Raw genomic sequence first — 20932 nt, 5'->3', positions numbered from 1 at the left:
AGTCTTTTGAATCTTCTTTTAGCACCAAGTCCCCACCCTTCTCTGCAGACTGCAGCGGAATGTTTTCTGAAGATTTTAGGTACTTTTGGTGCACTTGTGCGAATCAAGCAAACATTTTATAGCTATGACTTGAGAATGATGAGGGTGCGGCAAACTGTGTTTCTGAGATAATCACCCTCAAGGTTTTCCCAACACTTGGTGACACAATGTCTCTGTGTGTGTAAATGTAGTAATATTTAATAGTTGAACTCTATCAAAACATTTTCACGTTGTGACTTCACATCACATGGAATATGGAGGAATGATCTTCACCTGGACGCTCGCTTTAAAGGAAACCATCGATCGCCGTTGTTCAGCGCTGTTCAGTGTCTCGGTAAGTGAACTGTGTTTCCCCATGAAATCGAACTGGAATATTTAACTCCACAGTTTAACATTTTTCTACTATTTATAAATCAAAATCGGTTTTGAAAATACGTTGAGAGATTAAAAAAAACAACATAAGGAACACAAATCTGGAAAAATCGAATTTTCCTTCTAGAAAGTTTTTTTCAGCTTATTTGGCGGCTCGTGGCGATTTTAGAAATGCATGACAATACGGGTTTTGCTGCAGTGGGTCACAAATGTTCTTACACCCAATCTACTGTAGCATAGCAAATAGAGTATTGCCCATGTAATGCAAAAAGGGCCACATTTTTGCCTCGTGTCTGACACAATTGTTCCCCCCCCCCAGAGAGTGGGCTTCGTTCAAATCCCTGAAGAGCTTCTTATCTGCATCAACCCTCAGACTTGCCCTGTTCCGTTGCTTGATTTGATTATTTTGCTTTGATCATGTTTGTGTTATGCATGTTGACTCTATTTGATTTTTCATGCAGATGCCGAAAACTGCCCTGATTATTTCACTTTGTTTGTTTGTTTGCTTGTTTTATTTATTCATTTGTTTGTGGTTGTCAGAGCTTCTGGTGTGAGCTGTGTTAAGCTCACCCAAGCTTAAAGGTATTATTGGCACAGCACCTCAGACGTGAAGAGAGCTGACATGTATATGTTTCTTGTGTCACAAAAACACGTGCAAGTGGAGTTGTAATTCTGTTGTTTAAGGTAATTTGCAGGAACTTTGCGTGTGTCTTACATCCTCACATCTGCATCCGTGCCTGCATGGGCACGGATGCAGATGTGATAGGCAGACCTCAAACAAACACCTAATCTCTTTTCTAATGATGGTTAACATCAGAATGAAACGGAGAACGCAGTGTGAAAACGGCGTGAATAATTCTCACTGTGTTGCAGAGGTGATTGAACGGGAGGATTGTCAGATAACAAACGGAATTCACACTTATTAGTTACATGTGAATTACGTTTGTTATCCGAAATACTTAACATGTTTAGTTCAATCACAGGGTTTTGCCGGCAGACGAGCGAAGGGGGGGGCGGCGTGGAAGGGGTGTGGGTGGGGAGGGCCAGAGAGCAAAGGGGATGGATGGAATAACAGAACAACAATCAGAATTGAAATTGAATAGTGCAGGAAACTCACAGAGTGCTTTGGAGAGAGGAATGGGGTTGGGGGTGGAGGGGGATTAAAGATGCGAATTTCGTGCTGGGCTTAGGTCGATGAGCGTGTCCTTTCCTATTACCCTCACAGCACTGTGTGCAGGTCGGCCCGTTGATAATGAATGCTCTGTCTGATATCTGACCTCTCTCCCTCACCGCTGCATTCCTGCTCTGTTTCCTCATTTAGATCTACTCTATTCTCTTCTCGAACAATATATTTTAAAGATGAACCGACTGCTATATATACACATGGTTTAATTATCCAAGAGAGATGGCAGTTTGAGGTCATTTTGATATTCAAATATTCTAACAGAATTTTTAAATAGTATTTGGTTAATCTAATGGGGGTTAAATGTTAACACTTATTGGTCGATGTGTCGGTCGATGTCGGTGTGTGTCGATTATAACGTTTGCAGCGAGTCTCGGCTTGACAATATAAATTGAAAAGTTAAATTAAACAAATACTATATTACCGATACTTAATGTAATAATGCCACATTATAACTGATATTTATATTTTCACACCTTCAATGGAGCCAATTTGTTTTTTTCGGGGGAACCGTTATGTAATTCCTTGTTGATTCAATGTAAAATAACTGCATCAGTTCAAGAAGATGGAAGTTTAGTTAATTCTAACCTAACCCTGACGCTGGGGCTGCACCAGATGCATTGGCACAGCGTAGGGCGTGAGGCGGAGTGCCGTAACTGCACGCTTCCTATTGAATCCATGTTAATCCACTTTTTGTGCTACATCGCCCAAGGTAGACGCGCAGGGCCCCGCGGCATTTTTCTATTTTTACGTGAGAGCTCTATTTTAATTATTTTCAACTGTGTTTAGCTTTGCAAATCTTTTCCATAGAAACACAAGATACAACTACTAGAAATGTTTTTGTAAAGAGTGCAATCAATTTTAGTGCATTTTATGCACTACAATGTATTTCAATACAGTACAAACACATCCCACTGACCAATTTCAACAGTTACTTAAAGTTATTTATGGCAGACTACTATTAAAACATTTTTTGCATGTTTTAACTGGATAACTGCAAGACTTTGTTCAAAAGATTCTTGACACTGAGACACCGCGCGCACGGCATGGTATGGTACTTTGAGCAAGGAGTACCTGTACTCCTCACTTAAAATAAAACATGCTCTGCCCCACACCCGTACGCTGCGCCAACGCACCTGGTGTAGTATTGGCTCACTATGTGGCTCACTAAAATGTTATTGACACAAATGATACGGTGCATGTGTCTCCCACAGATTTTAGGCAGTTAACTACATGAAAAACATTTGAGAAAGATTTTGGAAAATATTTGATTAACTCCGGCCATCTGTATTACCCAGCCATCCTGGCTCTCCCCTCCCAGACAAACATCAGACACTTAGGCTCTGGACAGATGTCCAGTTTGAGTGAGTCATTAAAAAAAACAAATTATAATAATGTGACACAGTAACAATTACTATGTGTAGTTTCTGTGGATGCCATCACATTTACACATTTAATGAGGCAGAGAAAGTGTTAAATTTAGGGTTCGAACCACACCCTCTTAAAAGGTGTGAGGTGAGATTGAGGGCAGGGCTAAGGATGTTGGGCTAGATTTTTAATGACTCTGAGGTTTTTACTTGAGTTGTGACTGGCATTGGAATGTTCTGACTATAAATGTGGTGCAAACTGATATGGAGGGGGTTTTGATGCATTCTGCCTGCGGAATGTTGATTCAGGGAGATAATCAAGGAGATGATGGGTTTCAAATATGTTAAAACTGGAATTATTTGTGTCTGATGGTTCTTTAGAACGTCCAAATCAAGGGTGGGTGGCATGGTTGCTACTTGCCTGGCATGGTTGCGGGGTCCCACCCAAGCACTTTAACAAATGGTTATAAACCTGAAGTTGAGTGTGGGAAATGCAGTCTTTAAAATGTATCTTGATTATTCTTGATTTATCTTAACCCTAACGGCTTTGATTTGTATTTAGACTGACCTATTTGATCCCAGGAATCATGAAAAGCTAGCTATACATATAGATTGCCAACATGTGTTGGATTCTAGCCTCAGGCACATGCACGCTAACCCTTAAGACTATTGCCCCTGCCCCTCATGTTGATGTCGTCGTGTCCGAATTAGTGAGTGATTAGCATAGATACTGATAATGGTACCGGTACCAGGTACGATACTCTTTTCATAACTGATCTCTGTACTTTAAAAAATGCCCCATTATTGAAACCCGACTTCTTCTGCTTCATCCAATTTTGTTCAAACAATGCAGACAATGAATAAATTATTGAAAAATTATAAACATGCTGGGTCAGGAAAAATCTGTGATTGCGTTAATATTGTAACTGAAAATGTCGGTGCTTGTTTTGGTACTTTGTATCAGAACGTGCTGAAGAATGCCCAAGAAATATGTGTCCCACCACAGCAAAACAGGCCATCTCGCGCATTTCTAAAATCGCCAGGAGCAGCCAAATAAGTGGAAAAAACCTTTCTTGAAGGAAAATTAGAATTTTCCAGATTTGCGTTCCTTTGTGTTTTTTTTTTATCTCAACATTTTTAAACACAGATGAATAGTAGAAAGATGTTAAACCATGGAGTTAATATTCCCGTTAGAATACATGGGGACAGCAGAACAGCACTGAATAACGCCGACTGATGGTTTCCTTTAAAGCGAGCATCCAGGTGAAGATCATTCATCCATATCCATGTGATGTGAAGTCACAATGTGAAACCATTTTGGTAGAGTTCAACCTTTAAATCGTACTACTCTTACACACACGGAGCCACTGTTGTGAAACGTCGAAGAAGAAAATCCCTTTGCGTCACACACCTAAGTCACTTCCCTAAACAGACGGTTAAAGCACAGCACGGGGATGTTTCGGTCTCACTTGTCTGTGAAAACTTTCTTCTCTGTATCGTTATGGATTACGCAAAGCGGGTGGCGGAAGCTCTGAATCATATTTCGGACCTTAACATGACCCAGTGCGATAGATCCAAGGCAGAGTTAGCGGCGCGTACTGAGCTTCATTTTCCGCGATAATAGTCAGTTCTCCAAAGGCGACGCCGAGAATGACAGTGACGCTGAATCTGATATTACTCCGGACTTGGAGAACATTTCAAATAGCGGATTTCAAACTTAATGTGATGGTGAAACTGAATATTTTCAAGAACCACCGGAGGAGACCAACGATACGTCCATTGTTACAATGGAAGAAGTTGATGACATGATGAAGTCCGTTGAGGTTGGTGACAGATTTTCAGATTTAAGATTTTCTAAAACTCATATTATTGATAGACTCTACATTTTGTTGTGTTGTCTGTACTTTCAAACTCCAAAATAATTCCACTTTATAAAACATGTATATTCTTACTGTTAAATAAAATCTTTTTTAAAAACTAAATTAGTTGTGTGTTGTTGAGCTGTTTGTGATTGGCCCATTCAGTAGTATGTTCAGTAGCCATAAGGCTTTGTTTGTCCGCCAATCCCATTTGCATTGTGGGAGCTGGCTGAATGAACCTGGTGTGGGTAAAACTTTGGCGGTGATTATCTCAGAATCACAGTTTGCCACACCCTTGTCATTAACAAGTCATAGCTTTAAAAATATTTGCTTGATTTGCACAAGTGACACCTTGTTTGGAAGCTCGGATTCTCCACTTTCAAATAATGTGAAAAAAATCTTGAAAGCTGCCAAATGACCCTAAAATCTGCGGTGGGCAACATATTGTTTGTGGAACCTGAATCTGAGTCAGATGACATGGCTGAGTAGTGTGCTCTTAACCAGGTTTCATCCTTAGAGAAAGGTTAGTAGTTTTTCTCTTCCACTCCACAAAAACCCTTTTCCATCAAAATTCATACAGTGGGAAAATTCTCTGAAGACCGGTTTGGCCTCGTTTTGGATTTAGCCTAATCCAGTTTCTAAAATGGACGTTGCTATTGTTGAGAAGCTTATCTATCTCGCTCTCTCTCTCTCTCGCTCTCTCTCTCGCTCTCGCTCTCTCTCTCTCTCTCTCTCTCTCTCTCTCTCTCTCTCTCTCTCTCTCTCAAAATAGGTTCAGCAACACAAAATACCTTGACCACAGTTACTTTTTTATGGCGCTTCTTGCGTCATCCACACTTGTCAAACTCCTCAAACAAGGAACGCACCAATGTGCTTTCTGGGACACTGCAGCAGTTAATGAGGCGTGACTTTGGCTGTCGAGTCACCTCAACCTTCGCTGTCGGGATGATCCTCTCCTTACTGTCGGTCAGGGGGAAGGGATATTGAGCTAAGTAGGAGGAAACAAGGGGTGGATAACAAGAAAGTGAAGAATGATGGGAAGAGGTCAAAGATAACATGACATAATCATCCGATGATCTGTTGGTGCTCCTCATCAGGGAGGGCAGCAGAGTGATTGAAACGCCATCAGACTCCAGATGTGGCATTTTTCTCTGCAGTCTGAGCTGGAGCTGCTAGTCTTTGATCCGAAAAATGGATTATATTGAATTCCGCTGTAGCCCTTTAACTTGCAATGTTCAGAACTTTTAAATATGTAATGCCATTTTAAGAATAATTAAATTAGAATAATGTATATTTTTTTGTACTCCTATCACATTTTTTTCAATGTTTTTAATATTCTGATTGTAAATAAAAATCAGATTTTCCAGTTGTTCATTCATTATGACAAGTGTAGACAACCTGTGGGATGACAAGATCACAGCTTTTTTGTTACACACGATCTTACTATGTTTTGGTTTATAAACTAATCTACTAATCATTACTTCTGGGGGAAATCACCACAGCTTTTTTTCTTGTCTTCTCGTTTGGGAATGACAAGGGAGACGTACCTGGGAAGACGGGAGGCGTGAGGTGCCTCTAATGCAGGAGGTTATGGAGGAGGACTTGTGCGAGGAGGACGCCGACTAACGGGCTATATTGGAGGACGAGCCCTTTTCCTCAGCTAGCGTTAGTGAAGGAGCTGCCCCATTTGCGCCGGCCCCACGGGTCAGCGCAATGGCAGCAGCCGCAACCACAGCGCTCTCATGACCGTTCCCGGTCTTGGCTGAGGCCGCAGCAGGGCCCTGATGCCACGGCAAGCAGGCCCTGAACCCCAGAAAAAACAGGAGGGGGTGGGGGCAGCAAGATGGCTGTCCTGTCCCATCAAAGCATTCCTTTCTCCCCATGTTTATGGCCCTGAAAGCACACGTTTACAGTGGAGGAACTTACGACACAGTGCCTGTTATGGTTCTCCCTGGTGGGGGGCCAACCCCCATCGGGCGTAGCCCACCCATGGCCGGAGGCGCTGCTCCACACTTATCCCCCTGTGGCACTCATCCAGCCATTGCTGAAGCGAGTGTGGGAGGACAACACGTCACGGAGGTTGGTGGCTCCCTATTGCCCCAGCCACCTGTGAGTGCACCTGCGTGAGTCCTACTCACGCAGGTGCACAGAATGATATGGCACCCACGCCCTGACCTGTGTCACCTCTGTGCATGGTACCTGAGAGTGAGAAACTCTAGGACCAAAATTGGTGTTCCTACAGGGACTATTTACGGAGGGAAAAGAGGCCTCTACACTTAAAGTCTATCTGGCAGCAATTTCAGCATGTCATGTGGGCTTGGACGGCAGTCACCCACTGGTATCGCGCTTTATGGTGGGCATGCCGCGCCAGCGCCTAGCTGAACGTCCTTGATCCCTACTTGGGAGTTATTGGTAATCTAACGGGCCCTCTCAGGGCCTCCATTTGAGGCCCTGCATACCGCAGACAACAAGACAGCTTTATTGCTGCCGCTCGCATTGTCGAAACAAGTAGGCGAGCTGCAGGCACAGTCAGTCCACCCATCCAGCATGCAGTTCGTGGATGGAGGAGATGAAGTGGTCATGGGTCCTAACGCATCCTTCACTCCAAAGGTCATTACCACTCTGTTTCAGAGTCAGGTCCTTGAGTTAGGGGCATTCTTCCCACCGCCTTTTGAGTCAGCGCGCAAGAGAGGCTTAACACTTTGTACCCGTTTTGAGCTCTGCAGTGCTATGTGGACTGCACTAAGGGATTTAGGCGCTGGAACCAGTTGTTTGCGTGCAAACAAAGGGTAGGCAAAGGGTAGGCTCCTACCCAAGGAGAGATTGGCTCATTGGCTAGTGGACGCCATAGACCTGGCTTACAGGAGCCTGTCATTGAAGGCCCCACACAGCCTACGCATACTCTACTTACGGAGTAAGTAGAGTATGGGCCGTCTTCAGGGAGGGTGCCTGTGGAGGACATCATTTGGGCAGCTTCTTAGAGCACCCATATTTGTGCGGTTTTACATGCTAGACGTTACTAGGTCTGCACTGCCACATGCCGTGTTAGGTGCACAGATTTCAGTATGCAAGTGCTACATAAATCATCCCACAAGCATTTTTCTCACACATCCACTGGCATGTCTGGAACAGACACTCCAGTGGGGGGTGCATTAAAGGCTTGGGCGGTCGTGTAAAATTCTAATTCCAACGCCAATCACTGAGGGGCAGAGATTACTAATTGACAATTTTATCAGGAAGAGGGAGCACGCAATGTGGCAAATGTGGTCTCCCCATTACAGAAGTGCAGTATGTATTACTTACAAGTGAAGTATTTTCACAAAAACATCCAGTTTTAACTAAATTAATTCCAATAGCAACAGAAAGCAACAGGGAGGTTTTTTTTAAGGACGGAACGGGACAGTCCCATAACTCAGTTATGTTTTAAAAATTATGTTTCATACATGTAGGAAACACACAAAAATAAATAGATCTAAAATGAAATTACAGACATGGGGTCCGAAACCGGCGTGGTGCACCCTTGTCTGGAGGAGGAGGGGGGCGGGGGGACAAAAAAAAACTGTGCTCCAATTCTCTGAGTTGCGTTTATGTATTTCATTTTCCATACAAGTAAGAAACAAAGAAAATAAAATAAACCAACATTTTTCTCTATAAGATCATATTATAAATTTCTTTATTATAATCGCTAGATTTGCATATAGAGCGGGGATGTGAGATCCGATCACAAGTGGTTACTCGACCGCTCTGAGCGAAGAGGTCTCCGCCCCTCTCCCCTCTCCCTTCTCTCCCCCCTTTCCCCTTTTCTCTCTCCCCCCCTCTTCCCCTCGCTCCCTCTTCCCCTTTCTCCCTCTCCACCTCTCCTCCTTCTCTCCCCCTTCCTCTCCGCTCCAGTTTCAGAACATGGTAAACTACACTTACACTGTTTCATTGCTCTGATTGTGCCCTGGGATAAAAATAATTTAAAAATCGTCTGTCATCAGTGGCGATCGTTGGAGTCGATCGCCGATCGCCGATTGGGGATTTAATCGTAAATCCGCCCAAGCCTTGTACGTTATTATGTGGACCTCCTGCGGGTGATCACCATGCTCTCGCGTGATGGTATACGGTCCCATAAGTAATAGATTGCAGACCCTGAGATAGGGAATGTCTAGATTGCGAGGGCAACCATGGTTCCCTGAGAAGGGACCAGATCATTACTGTGCCGCGGTACGGTGCGCCTCCGAGGCGCTCAGCGGGGAAAAGAGGAGGAGAGGAAGTGGGGCTGCAGTTATTTACCCCTGCGCAAGCGGTGGGATGGAAGCGAAGCATTGGCACTTCCTCTGCCATTTGGCGGGAATGCAGAGTCTTCCTTTGCAACCTAGACGTTACGTGTTATGGGCCATGCACTTATCCCTGCTGATTTTGTATTTTTTTGTATTTTGTACTTTGTCCCACCGTTCCAACATCAGCTGGTTATATTGTTACCACCCCTGCCTCACCCTGAGACCACTAAACAGGGTTGTAAGAAAATGGCATATCTGATCAGAAGCCATCCATCATCCCCCTTTTTTTTTTTTTACTTGATTTTTCTCCAAAGAAAATGGAGAATTTTAGCTCTCCAATTAGCCTAACCTGGGTGTCTTAAGAAGTGGGAGGAAAGACTTTGTTAAAAAAGCATTAAACACCGCGATGTTAAGATGTCGGTGAGGTCCAGGTTTCATTTGTTAGACAGTAATTGAATTTGAATAATTCATGCAATGCTTGAATAACTGAACACATTTATGATTGTGCTGCAGATCATATTTAAGAGCACCAGCTACTTCATAGATTTTTCCTTAAATATGTGAAACTCAAATTAGCTGGCTGACATCCAGTCATACAGATTTTTGTAATTAAATGCATGGATAGATGGTTGCAGAGTTGTGGTCTGTTCACTTTTCTGAGATTACACATTCCTTTTCTATTCCCAACTCAAAAGAATCCCTGAAGGTAATGTCTGGAATTACTTGGAAATGTTTAACTTTACTTTCAAGTCAGGCAGTTTATCTGAATTAAAAAGACCACAATGCCACAAATACAAAAGTTTACTGACCAGCCATAAAAGCAAGAGAATGATGCTTTTATCTGCAGAAGTGAAATTATTGTTTAAGCATTGTTTACTATAAATCAATAGATACATGTTGTTCCTCTGGGAGACAGAAATGGAATGAGAGCATGCACTGGTTGTTACTTATTACTTTTGGCTGACTATAGTAATTGAATTTGGCTTGGGAAACATTGCGCCTATTTATGAGAAATCTTTGCTGGATGGACATGGACTGTGAAAAAGCAACTTTCAGACTAATCAATTCTGTACAACTATTCAACAAGTCCAGTCATTTGAGGGCTTGTATCAACAAGCTAATCTACACTGGATGACCTTCAGCATTTTAATTTCCTCTTTACACTCGTTGATTGAAGCCTGATTGAAGCTTCTAATGCATTTCACTTGCTGTAACTTTTATGCAGGTGACTTCATTTCCACAGTGATTGGAGAATTCAGCTAGTTTTACCAGCGTGCATTGCATGTTGTAAAATCCATTAATTCCATGCCCCTAGGGATATTTGGTAGATTGGATAAATATAATAAGAAGAAAAACAAGGAAGATGGTATACTGTTGTATGTGTCTCAATAGCGTCACTTTTAATTGCCAGAGAAGAAGCTGGATTTAGAGCACCTACCTCTGTTTACCCATTACACCACCAATTAAGGCGGTGAATCACTTATACATTAACTCCTAATGCTATTTTTTTGTATCGGGTAGGAGTTAGGTAGAGGTTAAGCTCAATGTTTATGTAAATGTGTGCGCTTGGTGTCAACAGCCATTAGTGAGATGCCAAATGTATTTGACAAATTAAATCCAGAACATTTAAATATTTGCGGAGTGTAAATACAAGGCACAGAAAGCTATTATGTTACCTTCCAGTTTGAAACAATCTCACTGCACTTTGGTATTTCATCTGGATTTTGGATTTGTGATTGAGAGCAATTTTTTCCGAAAGAAATGGCATCCTGGCCTCTGTCTAGTATTTACTCTTTAAATCATTTAGATAAAGGAATGGACGTTGACTTGTCTGTAGGGCAATCTAGAACACAGTATGGTCCAGAATACATTTGCCTAAACTTCCCACTGAAATGTTTTTAGAAGTTTATGTATGTATTATGTATGTTTTTACTGATTTAAAGTGGCAATCCCGGAGATTTCCGTTTCAATGTTTTTGGCGGCACCTATGGCGAAAAGCCTGCGGGTGTGTTTTTGGACCTCACTTCCCAGAGATCCAATCATTGTCGCCTGTGTGACGTCAGTCAGATGGTAGTTAGCACAAGGGCCACGCCAACATAACATTTTGAGGTCGCCAGTACACATGAAAGCATGAATTTTAATGCATGGCGGGAAAGTCTTAATACTCAGTATACTGCAAATACAATGCAAGGGCTTTCATCAGTGGGCCATAGGCTCAATCCCCTTTGTGTTCCTCAGTCGGCTGTAGACCTACGAGACATTTATTAAAATTAAAACCTCCGGGATTGGCACTTCAATGAAAAGTAGGACATGACAGTAAGCTATTTGTTCAAGAAATTCACCTTGGCAGTAGTTTCCAGGAACGGCACTGTCTGCTCCTTTAATCCTACCTTAGTGTGCTGGACATCTTCCCGATGTTGTCTATACGTCATTGATGTCTCATTTATAATCTGTCGATGAAGCTAAACACCTTGAATGATAACGTTAAAATAGCTCAAACCTTTTTTTTTTTCAATACACTGTTTTGACACTATTTACAGAAATTGCTACAACAAACAAAGTATGATTCTGAACCTTGTCTGAGATACGACAGCCTCTCTAAGTGATACTGAATCAATATTCTGAATACTTCTCGTCCCCCAACTGGTACCCTGTAGAGCTTCCATAGAGCTATGACACTTCTTGATCGGGTCCCAATCAAAAGTTGTTTATTTTTCCGAATTGTACAGTCGCTTGGATGCGCTCGTCCAAGGGAATCTTATCCAAGATAGACAATCTAAAAAGGTTTGCTGGAGTGACCTTTAAGTGTATGAAAGCTTTTAAATCGGCATTAAAACATGGTTTTATTTCACCTGTGGCAGATCATCGATAAAGATAATTGCTCTAATGACTAAGGAGCGCTGCTCCCAAACGGACGTGAAAAAGAACAATGCATTCCCCTCACAATCCATCTCACTAGAACAAGACACGGGCTGATTTTGAATTGCACTGACGCCCACTCAGCCAGATCATTCGCCTTCTAGGGATGAAAGCTTTGTCTCCTCTTTTGAGAGTCGGCTCCTGAGCGAGAAAGGACTTTTTTTTTTTTTTTTTAAATACTGTCAAAATTATTGATTCATGCTGAAGTATGCAAACTGTGGCTCTCAAAAATATCTTAACCTAATTATTTCCAAGTGATTTTTTTTTTTTTTTTTTGGGGGGGGGGGCAGAGAGATACAAAATGTGAGTCACAAAATTATTTTGAGTTTTTGGAGTCATGGATTCTCTGGCTGGCCCCACTCACAGAATCGCAACTCACGTTGCTCGTTTTGTACGTGAATTGAGGTTTGAGACACCCCGTTGAACGCCTGCTACCGCTTGCAATTGTGAACGAACAGAAGAACGAACCAGCGGGCGAAACCGCTCTTTTTCCGGAGCGACTCCTGCGCTATTGAAAAGACGGGCGTGAGGAGCCTCTCATCACTTACTGCCTCTCATCACTTACTGCCTCTCATCACTTACTGCCTCTCACATCCTGTCTCTCTGCTCCTGGGCAGGCCCACTCCATTGAGCGAGTCGTTCATTTTGAGTCACTACATGCAAATGTATCAAGTTTTTGAGGTTTTTATTATTATTATTATTTATTTTATTTGGTGTTATGCACCTTTTAGGCCAACAGAGCTAATTGAAGCAGCCACCCATATTCAGTTGAATTTATTCTGGAGTATTCTGACTACATTTACACAATGAACTGAGGGTTGTTTGTATAGCCCCTGTGTAAAAATACACACTCTACACACAATTGAAAGAGTTGGCTATGGATTACAGCTGCTAATTCTGGTGTCGATTCAAATTGTGCACGTTTCTTTTTCTTGTTTTTCGTTGTGCTGAGGTGGTCTTCGCTGGCTATTTGTACGGCTTGGGCTCGGCTTGTGTTTGGGCGGAGGGAGGCAGGGAGAGAGGCAGGCAGGCGGGAGGGAGGGAGGTTGGGGGGCGGGAAGATGTTCCCGAGTGGGAGGTTCGATGGAAGCGGTGCGTCCCACCGCAGACCCGGTACCTCTCGCAGTGGGTTCAAAACGATCCGCTCGTTCATTCTCCGACCGGCGCTCGTCCACACGGTCGGGGACTCCTTCTCCGCCGTGCGCGTCATAAAGCTCTCCTGTCCCGCCGCCGCCGCCGCCGCCTCCTCGCACCGCAGCCCAGTCTGCCGAGCCGCGGGCTGACGGAGGACCGGAGTCCTTCTCTCTGCAGTCAGGGACCGGGGATTTTCGAAAGCTGCGATAGAGAATAACACGGTGCAGAAGCGTCTCTCCGCCTGGACCATGTTTCTCCTGCAGTACACAGGTAGATGGCTTTAAGTTCTATCCACACCGCGCTCCTCTCCATCAGTGGTCGGTTCCGTTGAGTCGGCGCTGGTGGATCGCTGGACCCCCAAGTTATCTGGAGCCTCCGCGTGTCATTATGTCGCCGTGTGGGGAGCGTCGCACCGCCCGTTTAAATGCAATAAGTTGGGGCAGATCTCGGTCCGCGTAGTCGGGCGTGTACCGGCTGCTGAGCCGCCCCTGTCTCCGGAGGAACATCTGAAACGCTGTTTCAAACATGGGAATAAACACGTTATTATGGCGATAATTTAAGAGTACAAGGACAAGCACAACGTAGATCTTGCAAACGATTCCCCACACGTACTTCAGTAGAATGACCGAGTGCGCTATTGATCATTGTTTATTTTATTTTTTTCATTTTTTTTGCCAATTTGTACTATTTTTAGCTTCATTGTCTTTTGCGATTAAAAAAAAAAAAAAAAAAAAAGAACGACAACAAAAACATTTTAATTATTATAGAGTTATTGCACATTGCCATTTGGATATGTGTATTATTACTTTATTATTTTTATTATTATTATGAATTTGATGTAAGCTCTTAGACAGACCTCCGGGAACGAACAAAGTATCTATATATCTCTCTGTCTATCTCTGTCTGTCTGTCTGTCCGTCCATCTATCTTTCCATCTTTCCATCTATCTATCTATCTATCTATCTTTAGTCCATCTATCTATCTATCTATGCTTGTTTTTCCACAAATCGCCTACTACTGCAGTTTCTAGGCGAAGTTTATTTGGATATGGATTTCATTAATGCTGTTGCGGGGGATGTGGAGTCACGTCAAAGGTTGTGTTGCTGTGGTTGTTAATTGTAATTGTTCCATAATTATGCAATCCCATGCGTTGCTGTGCGTCAAATGGGCAGAAGCACGCCGTGGAGAGGAACTCCACGATGCACGGTGCAGAGGTTGGAGATGAGGGGAGAGGCAAAATGAGAAGCGAAGCTTTGAGATCTCCATCTCCGAGCCCTAAATAGTACACGCACACACACACACACACACACACACACACACACACACACACACACACACACACACACACACACACACACACACACACACACACACACTTGTGCGGTCTAATTAAGGGAGCTATGCAACCTGAGCCCCCACATTATACCTGCTTACTCTGCTCTATCCTGACACTCTGCCTCGGTGCTCTTAAGCTTCCTCTGTTCAGAGTCATGGTGAATTTACCTCAAATGTCTCGCATCTTTCCTGCTATTTTTAAGTTCTCTTAATCACTGCTTTCCTTTTGCCCGCACGGTCCACGCCTTGCATTTGCCCCTGGTGGTGAAATAGGCTGTACTGTGGGTGACATTATTGCAGGAGCGATTCTTTAAAAAAAAAAAAAAATTCTTATCAGTCAAGTTGTGTCATTACATTAGACGAGGTCATTACATTCAGTGGAAGCAATTAGAAAGATTATATTAAATGTTGGGAAAGTTGGAATCATACATCTGAACTGGTCACGCAAAGGAAAATGTTTTCCTATTAAACATGAGGGAAATGAAACACTGTGGAAGATGTACATCTTGTTGAATTATGTTGAGTTGTTGTGACGCTTAATGATACGATAACTTATTATAATTATTATTTTTTTTTTGTCAATGCCAGTTATACCGAGACACAGTAGACGGTCGAAATAACGGATTCCATCTTGTATTCCATTCAGTCTCTCAGAACAAGAATCGTTTGAATTCATAAAACATAGCTGCTGGCTTTTGGCCGGTGGACAATGCTGAACCTTTTTCTGCTCTGAAAATGGGGTGCTGTTGTTTATTTATTTTTTTTGCTCCGTGCCATTTGTCTTACCGTGACATAATGGGTCACTTCCCTTCTTCTCCTCTATTTCCTCTCCTTCAGGGGGACAAATATGCTCCAAATGATATTGAGTGTGAATGGGGCTTGAGTGCTCCCCGTAGTGTGACTGGCCATGCTAGTCAAAAGGTCCATCAAGCCTTATGACAGCCATTTAGCCCCATGCTCTGCTGCTTCTCCCCAATCAATGAGCAGGACATCTTTAGATCACCTTTAATGGAGTAATAGAGGGACTCACATTAAGAGCTTTTAGGGAAGAGTGATTTTGAATGCAAATGGGGAGGGAGTGCTGGTGTTTGACGTTTTAAGATTTCACTTTTGTATTGAGGTGATAGAAGTCCACAGTAGATTAAGGCAAGACCAAGTGGAATATTATGCAGAGTGGAATATTGTGGAATGCAAGGGCATTTGTCAGCGTTAGGAAATCTCGTATTTTAATTGGGCGAAGCTTGCAGAGTTTTGCTAACAATTGAGCATTAAGTGAGGATTCGCGTTGCAGTGACTACTGGGAAGAGAGATGCAGCTTAGAGAAATGTGAAAATTAGTCATAGAGAAATCAACTTCCCTCTCTGTGGCCACTCCTGACCACCCTAATTGTTTTGGAACTGTGACGTGGAGAGTGTAGGCTGCTTTAAGGTGCTGTGTCCTGGCTATGGATCAATAAGCTGAGCTATTTATAATGTTTTTGAAGTAAATAAAAATGATATTCCCAATAGACCTGACCTTTAGACCTTTGGACCTGTTAATATATATTTTTGCTAATTAAACTTGTACACAAATCCTTAAACTGGCCTTAAACAATGAATCTATCTAATCATTACAATTTTAACAATTTTTTGGTTCTATATCATACAATATACAAAATTGAGTTTAGCAGAGAGAAGCATCAGTGTTTACATCCAGTCAGGTGAAAAACATATTGGGAGGGACAATATAGAAACCAAAACATTTAACACTTACATCAGAACGCAGCGTTTAACCTTTGTGTCTCACACAGCAAGAAGCTTCATGATTGTTGTGCCAGATGAAGCTCAATATTTCAGACATGACGAACCACATCTGCAGTCTCACCCAGTACTTGCTTTTACAAGCAACCAGTGCACCCTTGGGCAATTAGCACAACATCCAAATGTCTGTGTGTGTGTGTGTGTGAGAGTAACATAGTCAAATGTTGACCTCATCTCCATAGATTTCAGTCCTGACAGTATAGTGAAGCCGGGTTTCATGGCAAGTTGTTCTAATTTCTTTATTGACTAGTGAAAAATTCTGCCTTGAGGCCGCAGGTTTTTTTTGTTTTGTTTTTACATTACATCCATTGTGAAAACAAAATTGAGGCAAAGTAGAAGTGAATTCAGTTTTCTTAGTCTTAAATATTTAACTATATCGATAGATTTTAGATGTTGTATGCATCGAGGGTTCGATCAGATCCGCGCTTTGTCATTGTCCCCGATTATTACAGTTGTCATTTTGGCTAGGAAAGTAGCCCCTTTTAATGGGGGGGTGTGTGTATGCCACTCTCTGAAAGGAACTTTTTTTCTGATCTAGCTCAATGTCCTGCTCACAGCATTTTGGGTTGAGTCGGGTTGAAATGAGGAGTAGGTCATTCATTCATTTGACAGTGTATGTGATCTCACTCATATACAGTACCTTGAGATGACAGCTCTAGATGATGGCTTGGAACATTAGGAGCCAGAGCCTACACATTAAATTCACAAAATACCGATACAAAAACTGATCACTCTCCATGGCACCAGACCAATAGAATCACCTTTGGGGAAAATAATGAGGTGCATTAGCAAGACTAAGAATACGCAACAGAGTTTGAGCAAGTTTCTCAGCTTGTAAAAAGATAACTTTTTACCATTAAATGTTTTCATTTTCTTGATTATGTATTGAGGCTAATAGATACTTATTAACCTTTATTGGAGCCTTTGCTCTGTTGCAGTAAAAAACATGATTTTTACCGCACCTGAATAATTGCCCCAAATTCGCCCCCAAATCTCTCCTTAATTACAAATCTGTTTGAGTAAGCAGCCCTGAAAAAATGTCTCGGTCAAGCCCTCGACTTGACCACCATCTCTGCATTCAAATAGTGGGGAGAAAAAAATGCAAACATTTTTAACAAGACCCATTTTGCTGTATTCTGTATTGGCGATTAGTTGTTAGAGCCATGTCTACTGTTACTGAATATAAATGCTCTACCCTTTGGATGTGAAATAAGACGTTTTCATGGCCAACTGCCAGCGGTTCTACTGTTTGGCAATGTTTGTTTCAATACTTCTGTCCTTGGCACAGACTGATCATAATAGCCACGCCTCTTATCTCTTCTGAACTTACTATTTTATATCTGTGGTGTCCGGCCCTGGCCACTGCAAATTACAGCTGGTACTGGTACAGCCAACTTCTGTATCTGGGGTGAATGAAGCTCTACTTTGTGTCTAATGGAACTTAAGTTGGAAAAAAGTGCCGATATGGGGAAGGGGGAAAAAAAAAAAAAAAGAAAGATCTTCTCACATTTTTAGTTTAACTGTGGTTGCATCTGATGCTGAAGCTTACCAGTTGGAAAGCTAATATTACTGTTTCAAGACAACATTTAACCACGGTGAGGAGCACCTTCCAACAGGGATTTCATATTTTCTCTTCATCTTTGTGGTTGTGGCAAACCACCGGCCTTTTCTTCACCGTGATTTGTTAAAAATAAAATGTAGCCGATGTCATATGCGCTTTCCTGGAGAAAAATAAATGGAGCCGTTTATAACTTTTAGAAACCCTCCTCTTTGCCAAAGAAAAAAAGCAGCAGGGGGCTGTGCGTTTCAAGAGTGGCTGCAAGACGCTTAGAAATCTGCCGCTGCCCATGGGATTCTATAGTAAAAAAAAAAAGTCAGAAAAATGCTGAGTGTGAATACACTCACGAGTTAAGTGACAGGCATTTTATATTATGGTGTTAGGCTACTCATATAACTTTTTGAGAAACAAATTAAAGGGACGTGGTAAACTTTTGAGATGAGTCTTTTCATCTTTCTGAAAATAGATATAGTATTTAGTATCTAGAGACGAGGGTTTTGGGGGCGGTGCATAAAACTGGCCTATCGATCCTGAGAGAATTTCACAGCATCTCAAACAGCCTTCCGGGTTAAAAGCAGGGAAGAGAGCCTTGCGGCTTTCAGGCATCTCAGGACCAACTCTGGTGCTCTCTGGATTTCCAACAGCCAGACTGGCAGATTTTCTTGTTCCCAATCACTTTGAAGATAAGTAGCCACGTGAGGATCCGTGAAAATTGAGCTAAAGACTCTGCAGCAAGCTGAGTTACTGTACATGACAGTTGAAGAGAAGCGGCACCCTTATTTGCCGCTTGCTCCATTGCAGCAGTGTATAAGGCCTTGGAGTCCCTCCGTTAAACCCAGCTGGCTGTCCCCCTGAGCAGAGGAGCAAAGAGAAGAGGATGAAGGATGTCGGATTAGACGGTTCACAAGGGGGGCTGGGTGGCATAACGTTTCCACATTTTCACTTTTACCTCACAAACAAAGATAATGAAGACATCTGCTCCACTTCACCATCCAATATCCGTTTGCCTTTTCCGTTTTCCCCCCAAGCCTATTATTATAACCCCAAGTGTGATGGTAGGACAGGCTCAGCCAGAGATGGATGAATCCACCGTACCTACGGTGACAGCAGCACAGCTTCCCAACAGCAGTGTTGGGGGTAACGTGCTACAAAGTAAGGCGTTATAGGCCTCGCATTACCTTTGACTTGTGATGAATAACGTGACACATTGGTTTTGCAATTCAAGCACTCAGTTATTTGGTAACATTTTCATATAAGCAATCCACTACCGTTACAATGCATTTTCCTGTTCATTTTGTCGCCACAAAAAAAAGAAGAAGAAGAGAAAAAAAAAAAAGAATCCAGACGCATTCGCACCAGGGTTTCCAGTAGAAAAAATTGGAGCCGGTCCACATGTCCTGGCAGATTTGAATGTCCCGGACAAATGGGAGAAATTCTTGTCAAACATTATCTGTGTTTATTTAGCGTAAAAACAATTGATAGGCAGGCTATATAAAGAATGACATTATCAAGGCATGTAGATTTATGATATATTTTTTGAAATGTAGGCTACTTTTGCTTATACATTATATCTGAAATAAAATAAGTCCCGTCAATAGACTCATGTTCATAACGCTAAATTAAATAAATAATAAAGTTTGTGGTGTTGTCCGTCTTCGTCGGCCGGTCTTGTCGTTGTACTCCGAGTTTCGGACGCTGCCGCTCTGCCTCCCCTGCCAGTGTGTTTGTTTGTGCAACTTACCTGGGAGGGAGGGGGCGGGGCTTATTTATATAGCAACAAACGTGATTGGCTAGAGGGGAAAGGTCAGCTTTAGATCATACAAATTGATTGGCTTTTCGTTGCCACTTGCTTTACGCATCTACGCACATGTGTAGCCCAGCAAGGAGTTGGCAGAGAGGATGGCCTTTACATCGTGGAAGTATTGACATTATTTTAGAATTTGTGGATGAAAGAGACAAGAACATCACAGTGAAATGGGGGTTTTCATTTTTGGTAACACAAAAGTACTCTCGTTGATTAGTGGTCAACCTATGTGGGTTTTTCAATGACTGATGCCAATATTTGGAGAGCGGGGTGGCCGATGGCCGATACATAATGCCGATATCATGTTGTTGTTTTTTTGTTTTTTTAATAATAATAAAAAATATTACACAATTGCTGAACTTAAATGAACATTTATTTAACACTAATGTTATTGTATCTACTGTTACTACTACTAATGCATTGCCTCTGTTTGCTTCAGTAGATCTGCACTCAGTCTACAGTACACTTCTTTTAAATAGAAAAAATCAACGAAATAAATGTCCACAGGTGGACAACTAAATATTAAATAATTATAAGCGATACAAAATAAATAATAGACAGCATCATATTAAAATCTGGTCGGGATTGGGAAATTTAGAAAGTCTCCCCGTTACAAAAGTGCAGGATTTATTATTTACAAGTAAAGTATTTACACACAAACATCCAGTTTTTATGAAATTAAGTCACAACGGAAAGCAACGGGGAGAGGTGCGTGAAGCGGCACGGGACACACAGGTTTTTTTTTTTTTTATTGTAACGGGACCGAAAGGCACGGTCCCTAAACTCAGTTGTGTTTCATACAATTAGGAAAGACACAAAAATAAATAGCTCTAAAATTAAAACACAGGAAAACCGCCATGGGAACACAAGCACTGTGTGGAGGAGGAAAAAAAACAAAAAAAAACTCCACTCCAATTCTCTGATTTATGTTTACGTTTTGCCTCAAATGGGAGGTATTTCCAAACAGCACTCCTGCTGTTTTCTTTGTCAACCAAAACCGGCAGCGGAGGCTCTGCACTTGCCATCTTAAATAAGCTAACACCATAACAAACCGGAGCAAATGAGACGAGTGACAAGAAGAAGACAGTACTGTGAGTGAAAGGAGGGGAGGCTATGTGGGCATGCAGCTGTGTGTGTGTGTGTGTGTGTGTGTGTGTGTGTGTGTGTGTGTGTGTGTGTGTGTGTGTGTGTGTGTGTGTGTGTGTGTGTGTGTGTGTGTGTGTGTGTGTGTGTGTGTGTGTGTGAGAACTCGCTGTCGGAGAGAAGAGAGAGCGAGGAAGTACAGCTGCTACCAATATATT

The 20932-nt window shown here is 42.3% G+C and overlaps 1 protein-coding gene across 1 annotated transcript in view; it reads left to right on the top strand.

Annotated features, from left to right (window-relative positions):
• enox2 (ecto-NOX disulfide-thiol exchanger 2) overlaps positions 1–20932 on the top strand; it is a 205635-nt gene that overhangs the window by 60820 nt on the left and 123883 nt on the right. The window lies entirely within an intron of this gene.

The sequence above is a fragment of the Zeus faber genome, assembly GCF_960531495.2.
Source record: "Zeus faber genome assembly, chromosome: 10".
Taxonomy (NCBI): Eukaryota; Metazoa; Chordata; class Actinopteri; order Zeiformes; family Zeidae; genus Zeus; species Zeus faber.
Note: the sequence above shows the minus strand (reverse complement) of the source record. Positions and strands in the feature narration are given on the sequence as shown.